Below are 14,081 nucleotides of genomic sequence, written 5' to 3'. Positions count from 1 at the left end.
GAGAGAATGCATGCGACTATTACATTTCTGTTGTCGGTGTTGAGAGTGAGAGTTAGAGATTACGTGCAACCGTTGCATTTTCGTTGTCGGTGTCGAGAGTGAGAGTGGGAGAATGCATGTGGCCGTTACATTTATGTTGTCGGTGCCAAGAGTGAGAGTGAGAGAATGCATGCGGTTGTTACATTTCCGTTGTCGGTGCCGAGAGTGAGAGTGAGGGATTGTCTACAACCTTACATATCTGTTGTCGGCGCCAGAGCGAGAGTGAGGGACTCGTGCAACCGTTCTATTTCTATTGTCGGTGCCAAAGTGAGAGTGGAAGAAAGTACACGACTATTGCATTTTTGTTGTCGTTGGTGCCGAGAGTGAGTGTGAGAGTATTTCTGTTGTCAATGCAAAGAGCAAGAGTCTTTTGAAGGGTAACAATAGGGTAAAATCACACTGTAATCTTATAAATTAAATAAAAAGAGAATGCAAAGTATTTACAAATGACTTGAGATAGGCCATGGAGAGAGAGAGAGAGAGAAATATTACAAAAAGGAGTTGGTCGTGAAGCCATGCTGAAAAAGTAGCAAGGGACAAAGTGTTTTGGTCATAAAAATTCGACGTGCATGCTTTATATAGTTTTTTGCGTGGTTAAGGGCTGATTCAAATGAATGAGATATCACTAACTATAGTATTTATCTTGCTAAAATAAGTATTAGTTGAGATGTAAATCTATGTATCATAAAGCATAACTTGGGAAGCCTTCCGGAATTTCAAAACATTTACTAGAAGCAAAGGGCCATGGTAAGATGGGTTAAATTTGAAGATTAGATCGCTAAGATTTTCAAAACTAAGACCACCATCAAATACATGCACAACCTCATCTTAGTTTTACAAGAAGGAAATCAGTAAGATCATTGTGAGCACAATGCAAAGGCTGCTATTCTTTGGAGATCTTTCAAAGAGAGACTGGGAACTTCCTCTCCAACCACAAATTTCTTCCATCTCCCGAGCATTCTGCAACATGAATATTCTCTTAAAGATCCCGAGCTTCCTTTCTAAAAGAAGAGGTTGAGGATGTGATAAAGGAGCTCCCTACGCACAAAGCCCTAGGTCCTAATGGCTTCAATGGTGCTTTTGTTAAAGCATGTTGGGATCATATCTGAGGATTTTTATGAGCTTATTTACGAATTTTATCATGGCAAAGTTAACCTTAAATCTATTAACAACTCATTCATCACACTTATTCCAAAGAAAGATAACCGTCAAACTCCAAGTCTCACTGCTTAATTGTATTATCAAGATTCTCACTGAGCTCCTTGCCAATAGAATTTAGAAGGTGATTCTCAAATTGGTTCATATCAACCAGTATGGATTCTTAAAATCAAGGTCTATACAACTTAGCCTGGGCTTTTGAGTTTATTCACTAGTGTCATCACTCCAAAAAAGAGATCATTCTTCTAAAGCTTGACTTTGAAAAAGCATTTGACCTCATTGTGCACACTTCAAATTTGGATATCATGAAAGTCAAGGGTTTTGGCAAGAGATGGATAATGTGGATCAGCATGATTTTCAACTCCTGAATGGGATACCAGAACAGTTTAAATGCAAGAGGGGTGTCAGACAAAGGGACCACTATCCCCTCTTCTTTTTTGTCCTGGTAGCTAATTTACTCCAAATAGTTCTAAATTAAGTTATGCAACTAATATCATTCAAGCACCCTTGCTAGGTCAAACAAATGATGATTTTCCTATCATCCAATATGTTGATGACACAATTCTAATTTTGCCTGTTGTTCCGAGCCAAGTAATGCAAGTAAACAATCTTCTCATTTGCTATGCTGCTCAGACTAGGTTCAAAATTAATTACAACAAGTTTGTCTTGATCCCCATTAAGTTCACCCCTAACAACCTCACGGATTTGTTGAGAGGTCTTGGATGCAAAAAGGGAAGCTTTCCCCACTTACTCGGGGTTGCCTTTAAGTGCATAAAGGTGGAGAATTAATGACTGCAATCCCATTTGCCGGTAAATTGAGAGAAGATTAAATGATTGGTCTAGCTTATTTTCTTATGATGGTAGATTCCTCATGATCAAATCAGCTTTCTCCGCTTTGCCAATTTTCTTGATGAGTACATTGGCACTTCCTGTGGCATAGTGATGCGTCTCCGTCGTATCTACTTTTCCAAACACTTTTGCCCTTGTTTTGGACTCTAACTTGCATGATTTGAATGGAACTAACCCGGACTGACGCTGTTTTCAGCAGACTTTCCATGGTGTTATTTATGTGCAGAAACAAAAGTTCTCGGAATGACCTGAAACTTCACGGAACGTCTATTTGGAAATAATAAAAAATCCTTGCAAAAGATTAAGACCAGGGGGCCCACACCCTAGCCACGAGGGTGGGGGGCGCGCCCCCCTAGGGCGCGCCCCCTACCTCGTGGGCCCTCTGGAGCTCCTCCGACCTCAACTCCAACTCTATATATTTGCTTTCAGGGAGAAAAAATCAGAGAGAAGGATTCATCGCGTTTTACGATACGGAGCCGCCGCCAAGCCCTAAAACCTCTCGGGAGGGCTGATCTGGAGTCCGTTCGGGGCTCCGGAGAGGGGGATTCGTCGCCGTCGTCATCATCAACCATCCTCGATCACCAATTTCATGATGCTCACCGCCGTGCGTGAGTAATTCCATCGTAGGCTTGCTGGACGGTGATGGGTTGGATGAGATCTATCATGTAATCGAGTTAGTTTTGTTATTGATGATGCCACTTCTACTATGCATGATACTTATGATGAAACTACTTCTATGCTTGATACTACTGTGCCCCTTGGTGAATTTCTTGATGAACAAATTGCTAGGGCTAGAGAGAAAGAAATTATTGAAACTGATTAGATTGATGAAAGTGATGATGAAGACTTGCCTGTTATTCCTCAGGGTTATGTTTTTGATAAAGAAGCTTCTTTAGCTATTTTAGCTTGCAAAGATAGATATGAGCTCAAGAGATTATTAGCTAAATGGAAGCAACAATCTCTTAATGATAGAATGAAACCTGACCCTGCTTTTGCAACTTCACCTATCTGTGTTACCGATAAGGATTATGAATTCTCTGTTGATCCTGATATAATTACTTTGGTTGAATCTGATCCTTTTCATGGCTATGAATCTGAAACTGTTGTGGCACATCTTACTAAATTAAATGATATAGCCACCCTGATCACTAATGATGAGAGATCTCGCTACTTTTATATCCTTAAAATATTTCTATTCTCATTAAAGGGTGATGCTAAGATATGGTTTAATTCTCTTGATGCTGGTTGTGTGCGTAGTCCCCAGGATATGATTTATTACTTCTCTGCTAAATATTTCCCTACTCATAAGAAACAAGCTGCTTTGAGGGAAATATACAACTTTGTGCAAATTGAAGAAGAGAGTCTCCCACAAGCTTGGGGGAGGCTTCTCAAGTTACTTAATGCTTTGCCTGACCATCCTCTCAAGAAAAATGAAATACTTGATATCTTTTATAATGGACTAACCGATGCTTCCAGAGATTACCTGGATAGTTGTGCTGGTTCTGTTTTCAGGGAAAGAACGCCGGATGAAGCTGAAATTCTATTGAATAATATGTTGACAAATGAAAATAATTGGACACTCCCTGCAGCTCCTGAGCCAATTTCTGAGCCTATTCCTAAACCAACTCCAAAGAAAAGAGGTGTTCTATTTCTCAGTCCTGAAGATATGCAAGAGGCGAAGAAATCTATGAAAGAAAAAGGTATAAAAGCTGAAGATGTTAAGAATTTACCTCCTATTGAAGAAATACATGGTCTTAATCTACCGCCTGTTGAAGAAACATATGATCTTAATCCATTACCTATTGAAGAAACTCATGGTCTTGATAACCCGACACAGGTAGTAAAGGTAAATTCTCTCTATAGATTTGATGAAGGCGATATTCCTCACTATAAGTCTGCTAGACAATGCTTAGAAGACTTTGATAATTTTATTGTCAAACAAGAAAACTTCAATGCTTATTTTGGTAGACAATTGAAATACAATTCAGATACGCTTGAATATTTGGGTGATTATATGTCTAGAGTTAAAGGTGAACTTAAACTCATTACTAAACATGCTTCTATGGTTACCACTCAAGTAGAACAAGTACTTAAAGCTCAAAATGATTTGCTCAATGAAATGAATAGTAAGAAAAATGATTATTCTGTTAGAGTGGCTACTAGAACTGGTAGAATGACTCAGGAACCTTTGTATCCTGAAGGCCACCCTAAGAGAATTGAGCAAGATTCTCAAAGAAATAATATTGATGCACCTAGTCCTTCTAAAAAGAAGAAAAAGAAAAATGATAGGACTTTGCATGCTTCTAGTGAACCTATTGCTGAACCACCTGCGAATCCAGAGATTACCTGGATAGTTGTGCTGGTTCTGTTTTCAGGGAAAGAACGCCGAATGAAGCTGAAATTCTATTGAATAATATGTTGACAAATGAAAATAATTGGACACTCCCTGCAGCTCCTGAGCCAATTTCTGAGCCTATTCCTAAACCAACTCCAAAGAAAAGAGGTGTTCTATTTCTCAGTCCTGAAGATATGCAAGAGGCGAAGAAATCTATGAAAGAAAAAGGTATAAAAGCTGAAGATGTTAAGAATTTACCTCCTATTGAAGAAATACATGGTCTTAATCTACCGCCTGTTGAAGAAACATATGATCTTAATCCATTACCTATTGAAGAAACTCATGGTCTTGATAACCCGACACAGGTAGTAAAGGTAAATTCTCTCTATAGATTTGATGAAGGCGATATTCCTCACTATAAGTCTGCTAGACAATGCTTAGAAGACTTTGATAATTTTATTGTCAAACAAGAAAACTTCAATGCTTATTTTGGTAGACAATTGAAATACAATTCAGATACGCTTGAATATTTGGGTGATTATATGTCTAGAGTTAAAGGTGAACTTAAACTCATTACTAAACATGCTTCTATGGTTACCACTCAAGTAGAACAAGTACTTAAAGCTCAAAATGATTTGCTCAATGAAATGAATAGTAAGAAAAATGATTATTCTGTTAGAGTGGCTACTAGAACTGGTAGAATGACTCAGGAACCTTTGTATCCTGAAGGCCACCCTAAGAGAATTGAGCAAGATTCTCAAAGAAATAATATTGATGCACCTAGTCCTTCTAAAAAGAAGAAAAAGAAAAATGATAGGACTTTGCATGCTTCTAGTGAACCTATTGCTGAACCACCTGCGAATCCAAATGATATATCTATTTCTGATGCTGAAACACAATCTGGTAATGAATATGAACCTAGTGAAAATGTTAATGATGATGTTCATGATGATGCTCAACCTAGTAATGATAATGATGTAGAAATTGAACCTGTTGTTGATCTTGATAACCCACAATCAAAGAATCAACGTTATGATAAGAGAGACTTTGTTGCTAGGAAACATGGTAAAGAAAGAGAGCCATGGGTTCAGAAACGCATGCCTTTTCCTCCGAAACCATCCAAGAAAAAGGATGATGAGGATTTTGAGCGCTTTGCTGAAATGATTAGACCTATCTTTTTGCGTATGCGATTAGCTGATATGCTCAAAATGAATCCTTATGCTAAGTATATGAAAGATATTGTTACTAATAAAAGAAAGATACCGGAAGCTGAAATTTCCACCATGCTTGCTAATTATACTTTTAAGGGTGGAATACCTAAGAAACTTGGAGATACAGGAGTACCTACTATACCATGCTCCATTAAAAGAAACTATGTTAAAACTGCTTTATGTGATCTTGGAGACGGTGTTAGTGTTATGCCTCTCTCTTTATATCGTAGACTTGATTTGAATAAGTTGACACCTACTGAAATATCTTTGCAAATGGCTGATAAATCAACTGCTATACCTGTCGGTATTTGTGAGGATGTGCCTGTTGTGGTTGCAAACGTTACTATTTTAACAGACTTTGTTATTCTTGATATTCCCGAGGACGATAGTATGTCTATTATTCTTGGAAGACCCTTTTTGAATACAACAGGGGCTGTTATTGATTGCAACAAAGGCAATGTCACTTTTCATGTTAATGGTAATGAGCATACGGTACACTTTCCGAGGAAACAACCTCAAGTTCATAGTATCAATTCTATTGGAAAAATTCCATCGATTATTTTTGGAGGTTTTGAATTTCCTCTTCCTACTGTCAAGAAGAAATATGATATTCTTATTATTAGGGATGTGCATATCCCCATTGAGGTAACATAGTGTTATTCGAAATTTCTCCGTTATTCGGAATGAGTTTGTTAACAAGACCTGATCAACCTTGTTAATGGATTCCTTTTGATGAGCATGAGATGGATGAAACTAGAAGGCACAACCTTCTCTACCCTCTTTCTACTTTCTGTTATTTAGTTGAAATAAAGTAAAAATATATTTTTCTGTCTGTTTTCTGAGTTATCTGTGCAATATAAAAATACCCCAAAAATAAAAGTTCTCCAAATGCCCTGAAAATGGAATATGATTTTTTCTAGAATATTTGAGAATATCTGGCACTGAGAACACAGCAGGAGGGGCAAGCACGTGGCCACGAGGGTGGAGGGCGCGCCCCCTACCTCGTGGGCCCACGGTGGCCCTCCTCCACTTATTCCTGCACCCATACATTCCTTCTTCCTCCCACAAACACCAATATCCAGCTCAAGCACGAGTTCTAGCTCATTTTGCTGCGATTTTCGATCTCCTTGCTCAAAGCACCTCTCACAAAACTGCTTGGGGAGATTGTTCCTTGGTATGTGACTCCTCCATTGGTCCAATTAGTTTTTGTTCTAGTGCTTTATTCATTGCAAATTTGTGCTGCCTAGGTGACCATGTTCTTGAGCTTGCATGTCAAATTTATATGGTTCCAAGTAGTTCTAATGCATGATATAGTCTCTAGGCACTTGTAGGAGTAGTTGCTATCAATTTTGTTGAGTTTGGTTTACTTTTGTTTGAAGTTACTAAAAATTTCAAAATATTTCAGAAAATAATGAAGAGATTTTTGAGGGGCTCATCAAGCCGAAGCTCGAAGGAAAAGCAAAATGAAGAAGCACAGAGGCCCAAATATAATTTGCCTCGCACCGCAGAGGTCCGGCCGTGTGAATGGCCTTCCGATGATTTCTTGAGAGAAGCCGGGATTTATGATGATTTCTATTCATTGGTTGAGAATGCTGGCCTCACCGACTTCCTCCGCGACCAACGTCATCAGTATCTCTTACTCACCAATACTTTTGTGCAAAACTTCTACTATTTTCCTAAGGAATCACCTCCTTCAGTAGAGTTTCATTTATATGATGTTGTTAAGAAGATGCCACTAGATGAATTTTGCAAGGTTTACAAAATACCCTTCGAGGGTACCTTAGATGAACCACATCGTAAAGATGTGGACGGGTTTATTGACACCATTACTGTGGGGGAAACCAGGAAGGTTTCCGATGCAAGAATCACTAGCATACATTTTCCTGTTTTATGCTACTTTGCTATATTTGCTAGTCGTTGCTTAATTGGTCGCGGAAACTGTGGAAACCTTAGTGTTCCTGATATTATCATTTTGTTCCATGGTTTATATTCCGATAACACTGTTAGTATGGGCGGTATTATTGCTAAACGGTTAAGTCTGAACCGTACTAAGGGTCCCATTTTTGGAGATATTTATGCTTCACGCCTTGCTGCATATTATAATATACCTATTAGGCTCTATGAGAAAGAAGAAAAATTGTTGCCCAATGCTTATTTAGATTATAAGAGTATGTTAGCGCATGACTTTATTGTTAAGAATAAGGAAGGGGAGCTTAAATACAAATTGTTCTTTGATAAACATCACCCTGAGACTATTACCTTGCCTGCTCCTTCCTTGTTTAATTTATCTGAAGGTCCGTATCTCGTCCCGTGGGCGGCCATTTACGCTTACCGGAACCCTACACCGGCCCCGGAGCCAGAACCACAATTTGAGCCTCAACGACAGTCTGATTACTTTTGGGATCCAGAGATGACTGCCAGCTAGTGGCAGTCAGAGTCCTCTTCATCTCAGTACGACCCCAGCTACAACTACGGATATCCGCCAGGCCATCCTTGGCAATGAACCAACTTAGGCCAAAAGCCTAAGCTTGGGGGAGTACGTATTTCCCACCGACATTACATTTATGTTCACACACTCATTGCTAGATGTCGGTGCTCATACTCTTTCACTGTAATATCCATGATAGTTTATTTTCTTTTTCTTGCTTTCTTCTTGTGTGTTTGAAAAACTTTAAGAAAAACCAAAAAAATTAGTGTAGCTTCTAGCTAGTTTACTTTTCTTGCTGTAGTAGTAATAATTAAAAAGAAAACCCAAAAAGATTTCCCGTTCTTCTTTTGCTTGTTGGGAGCTTTCCCGTGTAAATAGTTTTATTTCTTTTCTTTTCTTTGGGGGTCGAAAGGAGAAGACCATAATTAAATTGTTGAAGTGGCTCTTATATGCATTATTGTTGATTTAACCAAGAGCCCATATTGCCTAGTCTTCTCCTGTTTATTGAATGCTCGCAGATTCCAGCTTAGTCCAATGCACGTGCACTCTTATTATTATTCACATCGTTCGGTCGTGCAAGTGAAAGGCGATTATGACGATATATGATGGACTGACTGAGATGAGAAAAGCTAGTATGAACTCGACCTCTCTTGTTTTTGTAAATATGATGAGTTCATTGTTCCTGATTCAGCTTATTATGAATAAACATGTTTGCAATGACAATTAGAGATCATAGTTGCTTGTGCCATGCTTGATTAGCTATGAGCTATAATGGTTTACCTTGCGTGCCAACATGCTATTAAAATGGTTGTGATGTGGTATAGTGGGGTGGTATCCTCCTTTGAATGATTTAAGTGACTTGACTTGGCACATGTTCACACATGTAGTTGAAACAAATCAACATAGCCTTCACGATATTTATCTTCATGGTGGATTATATCCTACTCATGCTTGCATCCAATGTTTATTAATTTTAATGCATGTTCATGACTGTTGTCGCTCTCTAGTTGGTCGCTTCCCAGTCTTTTGCTAGCCTTCACTTGTACTAAGCGGGAATACTGCTTGTGCATCCAATCCCTTAAACCCCAAAGTTATTCCATATGAGTCCACTATACCTTCCTATATGCGGTATTTACCTGCCGTTCCAAGTAAATTTGTATGTGCCAAACTATAAACCTTCAAATAAGCATTCTGTTTTGTATGCTCGAATAGCTCATGTATCAACTAGGGCTGCCCTTATCTTCCATGTTAGGCGGGTTATTCTCAAGAGGAGTGGACTCCGCTCCTCACTCACGAGAAAATGGCTGGTCACCGGGATGCCCAGTCCCATGCTTTATGCAAACTAAATCAAAATAATTGCAAACAAAACTCCCCCTGGGACTGTTGCTTGTTGGAGGCACTCGTTGTTTCGAGCAAGCCATGGATTGATGCTTGTTGGTGGAGGGGGGTATAAACTTTACCATTCTGTTTGGGAACCGCCTATAATGTGTGTAGCATGGAAGATATCGCCATCTCTTGGTTGTTATGTTGACAATGAAAGTATGCCGCTCAAAATATTATTTATCTCTATTTCAAAACCGAGCTCTGGCACCTCTACAAATCCCTGCTTCCCTCTGCGAAGGGCCTATCTATTTACTTTTATGTTGAGTCATCACCCTCTTATTAAGAGCACTAGCTGGAGAGCGCAGCTGTCATTTGCATCCATTACTATTAATTTATATTGGGTATGACTATGATTGGATCTCTTTTACCATGAATTACAATGTCTAGTCAGTCCTTGATCTTTAAAGGTGCTCTGCATTTATGTTTTGCGGTCTCAGAAAGGGCTAACAAGATACCATCTTGTTATATCATATCATGATTGTTTTGAGAAAGTGTTGTCATCCGAGATTTATTATTATGGCTCGCTAGTTGATTATGCTATTGAAATGAGTAAACATGAGACCTAAGAGTTATTGTGAATGTGGTTAGTCATAATCTTTGCTGAAAACTTGAATGCTGGCTTTACATATTTACAACAACAAGAGCAAACAGAGTTTGTAAAAGTTTTTCTTTATCACTTTCAGTTGGTCAACTGAATTGCTTGAGGACAAGCAAAGGTTTAAGCTTGGGGGAGTTGATACGTCTCCGTCGTATCTACTTTTCCAAACACTTTTGCCCTTGTTTTGGACTCTAACTTGCATGATTTGAATGGAACTAACCCGGACTGACGCTGTTTTCAGCAGACTTCCCATGGTGTTATTTATGTGCAGAAACAAAAGTTCTCGGAATGACCTGAAACTTCACGGAACGTCTATTTGGAACAAATAAAAAATCCTTGCAAAAGATGAAGACAACGGGGCCCACACCCTAGCCACGAGGGTGGGGGCGCCCCCCCCCCCCCAGGGTGTGCCCCCCTACCTCGTGGGCCCCCTGGAGCTCCTCCGACCTCAACTCCAACTCTATATATTTGCTTTCTGGGAGAAAAAATCAGAGAGAAGGATTCATCGCGTTTTACGATACGGAGCCGCGGCCAAGCCCTAAAACCTCTCGGGAGGGCTGATCTGGAGTCCGTTCGGGGCTCCGGAGAGGGGGATTCGTCGCCGTCGTCATCATCAACCATCCTCCATCACCAATTTCATGATGCTCACCGCCCTGCGTGAGTAATTCCATCGTAGGCTTGCTGGACGGTGATGGGTTGGATGAGATCTATCATGTAATCGAGTTAGTTTTGTTAGGGTTTGATCCCTAGTATCCACTATGTTCCGAGATTGATGTTGCTATGACTTTGCTATGCTTTCAGATCTGAACCTATTATGTTTTCATGAATATATGTGAGTTCTTGATCCTATCTTGCAAGTCTATAGTCACCTACTATGTGTTATGATCTGGCAACCCCGAAGTGACAATAATCGGGACCACTCCCGGTGATGACCATAGTTTGAGGAGTTCATGTATTCACTATGTGCTAATGCTTTCTTCTGGTACTCTATTAAAAGGAGGCCTTAATATCCCTTAGTTTCCATTAGGACCCCGCTGCCACGGGAGGGTAGGACAAAAGATGGCATGCAAGTTCTTTTCCATAAGCACGTATGACTATATTCGGAATACATGCCTACATTACATTGATGAATTGGAGCTAGTTCTATGTCACCCTATGTTATGACTGTTACATGATGAACCGCATCCGACATAATTCTCCATCACCGATCCAATGCCTACGAGCTTTTCCCATATTGTTCTTCGCTTATTTACTTTTCTGTTGCTACTGTTACAATCACTACAAAACACCAAAAATATTACTTTTGCTACCGTTACTTTTGTTACCGTTACCACTTACTTTGCTACTAAACACTTTGCTGCATATATTAAGTTATCCAGGTGTGGTTGAATTGACAACTCAATTGCTAATACTTGAGAATATTCTTTGGCTCCCCTTGTGTCGAATCAATAAATTTGGGTTGAATACTCTACCCTCGAAAACTGTTGCGATCCCCTATACTTGTGGGTTATCACATAGCATCATTGAGCAGATTAAGAAGTATCTGGGACACTTCTGTTGGAGAAAGTATGGACAAGATTAAGATGGACGTGCACTCATATCTTGGGAAAAAAGTTTGTCAACCTAAGGATCAGGGAGGATTAGGAATTTTGGACATCTCAATTCACAACAAAACCTTAATGTTGAAAACCCTTTACAAATTCTTCAACGAGGTGGATCTACCTTGGGTCAAGATGATTTGGGCCTCATACTACAGTTCTCATTTGCCAGGACAGAGAATGGAAGGATCTAGCTGGTGGAAAAGCCACCACAAGCTACAACCTCTACTCAGATCAAACTTCCATTGCAGTATGGGAAATGGCCAATCTATTTTACTATGGCATGACAATTGGCTGGATGTTCCCGACACGAAAATTCCCAGAGCTCCATTCTTATGTAAGAAATGATCTTCAATTGGCTCCATCATGAATTTGAAGGGAAAATCCCTCGGATCTACTTCGCACTCCACTCTCAGAAGAAGCAGATGTTCAAGTTATTGAGCTTCAAAGACTAGTCTTAACACACTGGTCAGCACAAGGAAAAGACACCTGAAAGGGAGTTGGACAAGCACAAAGTTACTCATGCATTAAAATCTATAAAACCCATTTGCGCCAAACCAGAGGATAACCCATTGTTCAAATGGATTTGGAAAACTGCCAGTAGACTAAGACACAAAATATTTTTTTGCCTCTTGCATCATGACAAACCGAACACTAGAAATCTGCTAAAAACAAATTTGCTAAAAATGAATAACATGACCTTAGATTGCTATGTGAAAGCACAAGTGCTCCGAGGGTGATTTTGGTAATTAATGTCAACATATCTCTTGTTGGACTAATGCTTTTACCTAGTGTATTTCAGACAAGTTCAACAATGGCGTGGCAAGGACAAGAGGATGTGGAACCCTTCAAAATGCTAAGGACACATATTGGCAAAAGCTCAAGACTCTTAATTTTATATTTTAGTTCCAAGATCACATTGAGTCCATAGGAAAACCAATATTATTAAAAGGGGATGAGGTGCTGCTCTTGTGCCTCGAGAGCTTGCTTATCCTGTACCAGACATTCCCGGTCCTTCACGATGAGCACACGAGAGACTTCGAAGGCGATGATGGCCTTAGGGTTGTTTCCTTCCACACGTTAGTGCAAGATGTGTTGTCATCCTCCATTTGTGCGTGCGCGTCGGTGGCAGATGCACCACAGTTCGCCATGTACACTTCTGGCATGAAGGTAGAGATGTACGAGCTCTCGTACCCATCGGACTTGAAATCCTGTGTGGCAGAATGTAATCACCTTAAACCATGCCAAAAAGCTAAGGGGCAACATTGTCGGAAATTGCAAGTATCATGGGATGCGCGATACCAATCTTCACTCACTGATAGGGAGTGTGTCGTGGAATTGTCACGGCAGATGTCCTTGAGCTAGGACTTAGTCGTGGAGCCATCGCAGCTAGGAAGCTTGAAGAGGTTAATGCGGGACAAGGAACACGAGGGTTTATACTGGTTCGGCCCCTTATGGTGAAGGTAAAAGCCTACGTCCAGTTGAGGTGGTATTGATTAGGGTTACGATCACCAGGGAGCTAAACTGCTATGCCCGGCTCTCGATCAGATTGTTGTCGTCCTTAAACTGCTGCCGGGTCGTCCCTTTATATAGGGAGGCTGACGCCCTGCAGCTCTCAGAGTCCCGGCCGGCTCATAAGAGTGTCCGGCTCGGACTCTCAACTATTCTTGCCTTACACTACAAGTTCTACCATAATAATGATTGCAACTACGGGCCTTAAGCCATATCCGGGTCTTAAGCCCATCTTTGGCCCACCGTCTTTAAGCTTGGCGCCGGGCTTCTGGCAATGACCATATGAGTAACCCGGCCCCTCCTGGCGGGTGACTCTAAGGTCTATATCCTCAACATTAGGCCCCAGATTGATTTGAGCCGGCTCATGTCAATCTTCAATTCCTTCGACAGAAAAACCTCCGGCTTACAATTGTATGAAGGCCATAACCCGGCGTGACGTCATCCTCTGGACTCCGGGTAATCCGCCGTGATGTCATCTTCCATTAAATCCGTTTTTTACTCCGCTAGATCCGCAACGGATCTTTACCTTTACTGTCATCCCAAAAATCGAGGCGTTGCGTGGGGAGATAACCACGCCACGGTCTCCTTGATTCTCGCGCCCGCTTTACGAGCTCGCCTTATAAATAGGCCGGCCCGACGGGCCTTTCTCACTCTCCTTCCTCTGTCGTCTCCTTCCTCTCACTGTCCCGTGCTGCTCGAGCTTCGCCGCCGTCGCCGCCGCGGGTCTTCTCGTCGTCACCAGCTCAGGCCGCTGCATCACCCTGATCGGACCAGAGAAACGCGACAACCTCCGCAGCTCTCCAGCTCCTGTAAGTCCTGCTTGTCCTGTAGAATAGATCTGTCGTAGGGTTCGTCCGCGTTCTTCGTGTTCGTCGCCATTGCCACAAACTCCGGTAGTTTTCTTTCTTACTGCTCCTTCTGATCTTAGATCTGCATAGAACTAGTGCGGCGGTTGTTTGGTACTTATTTC

The sequence above is a fragment of the Triticum aestivum genome, chromosome 4D, assembly GCF_018294505.1.
Source record: "Triticum aestivum cultivar Chinese Spring chromosome 4D, IWGSC CS RefSeq v2.1, whole genome shotgun sequence".
In the NCBI taxonomy this organism is placed as follows: Eukaryota; Viridiplantae; Streptophyta; class Magnoliopsida; order Poales; family Poaceae; genus Triticum; species Triticum aestivum.
This window is presented reverse-complemented; position numbering follows the sequence as displayed.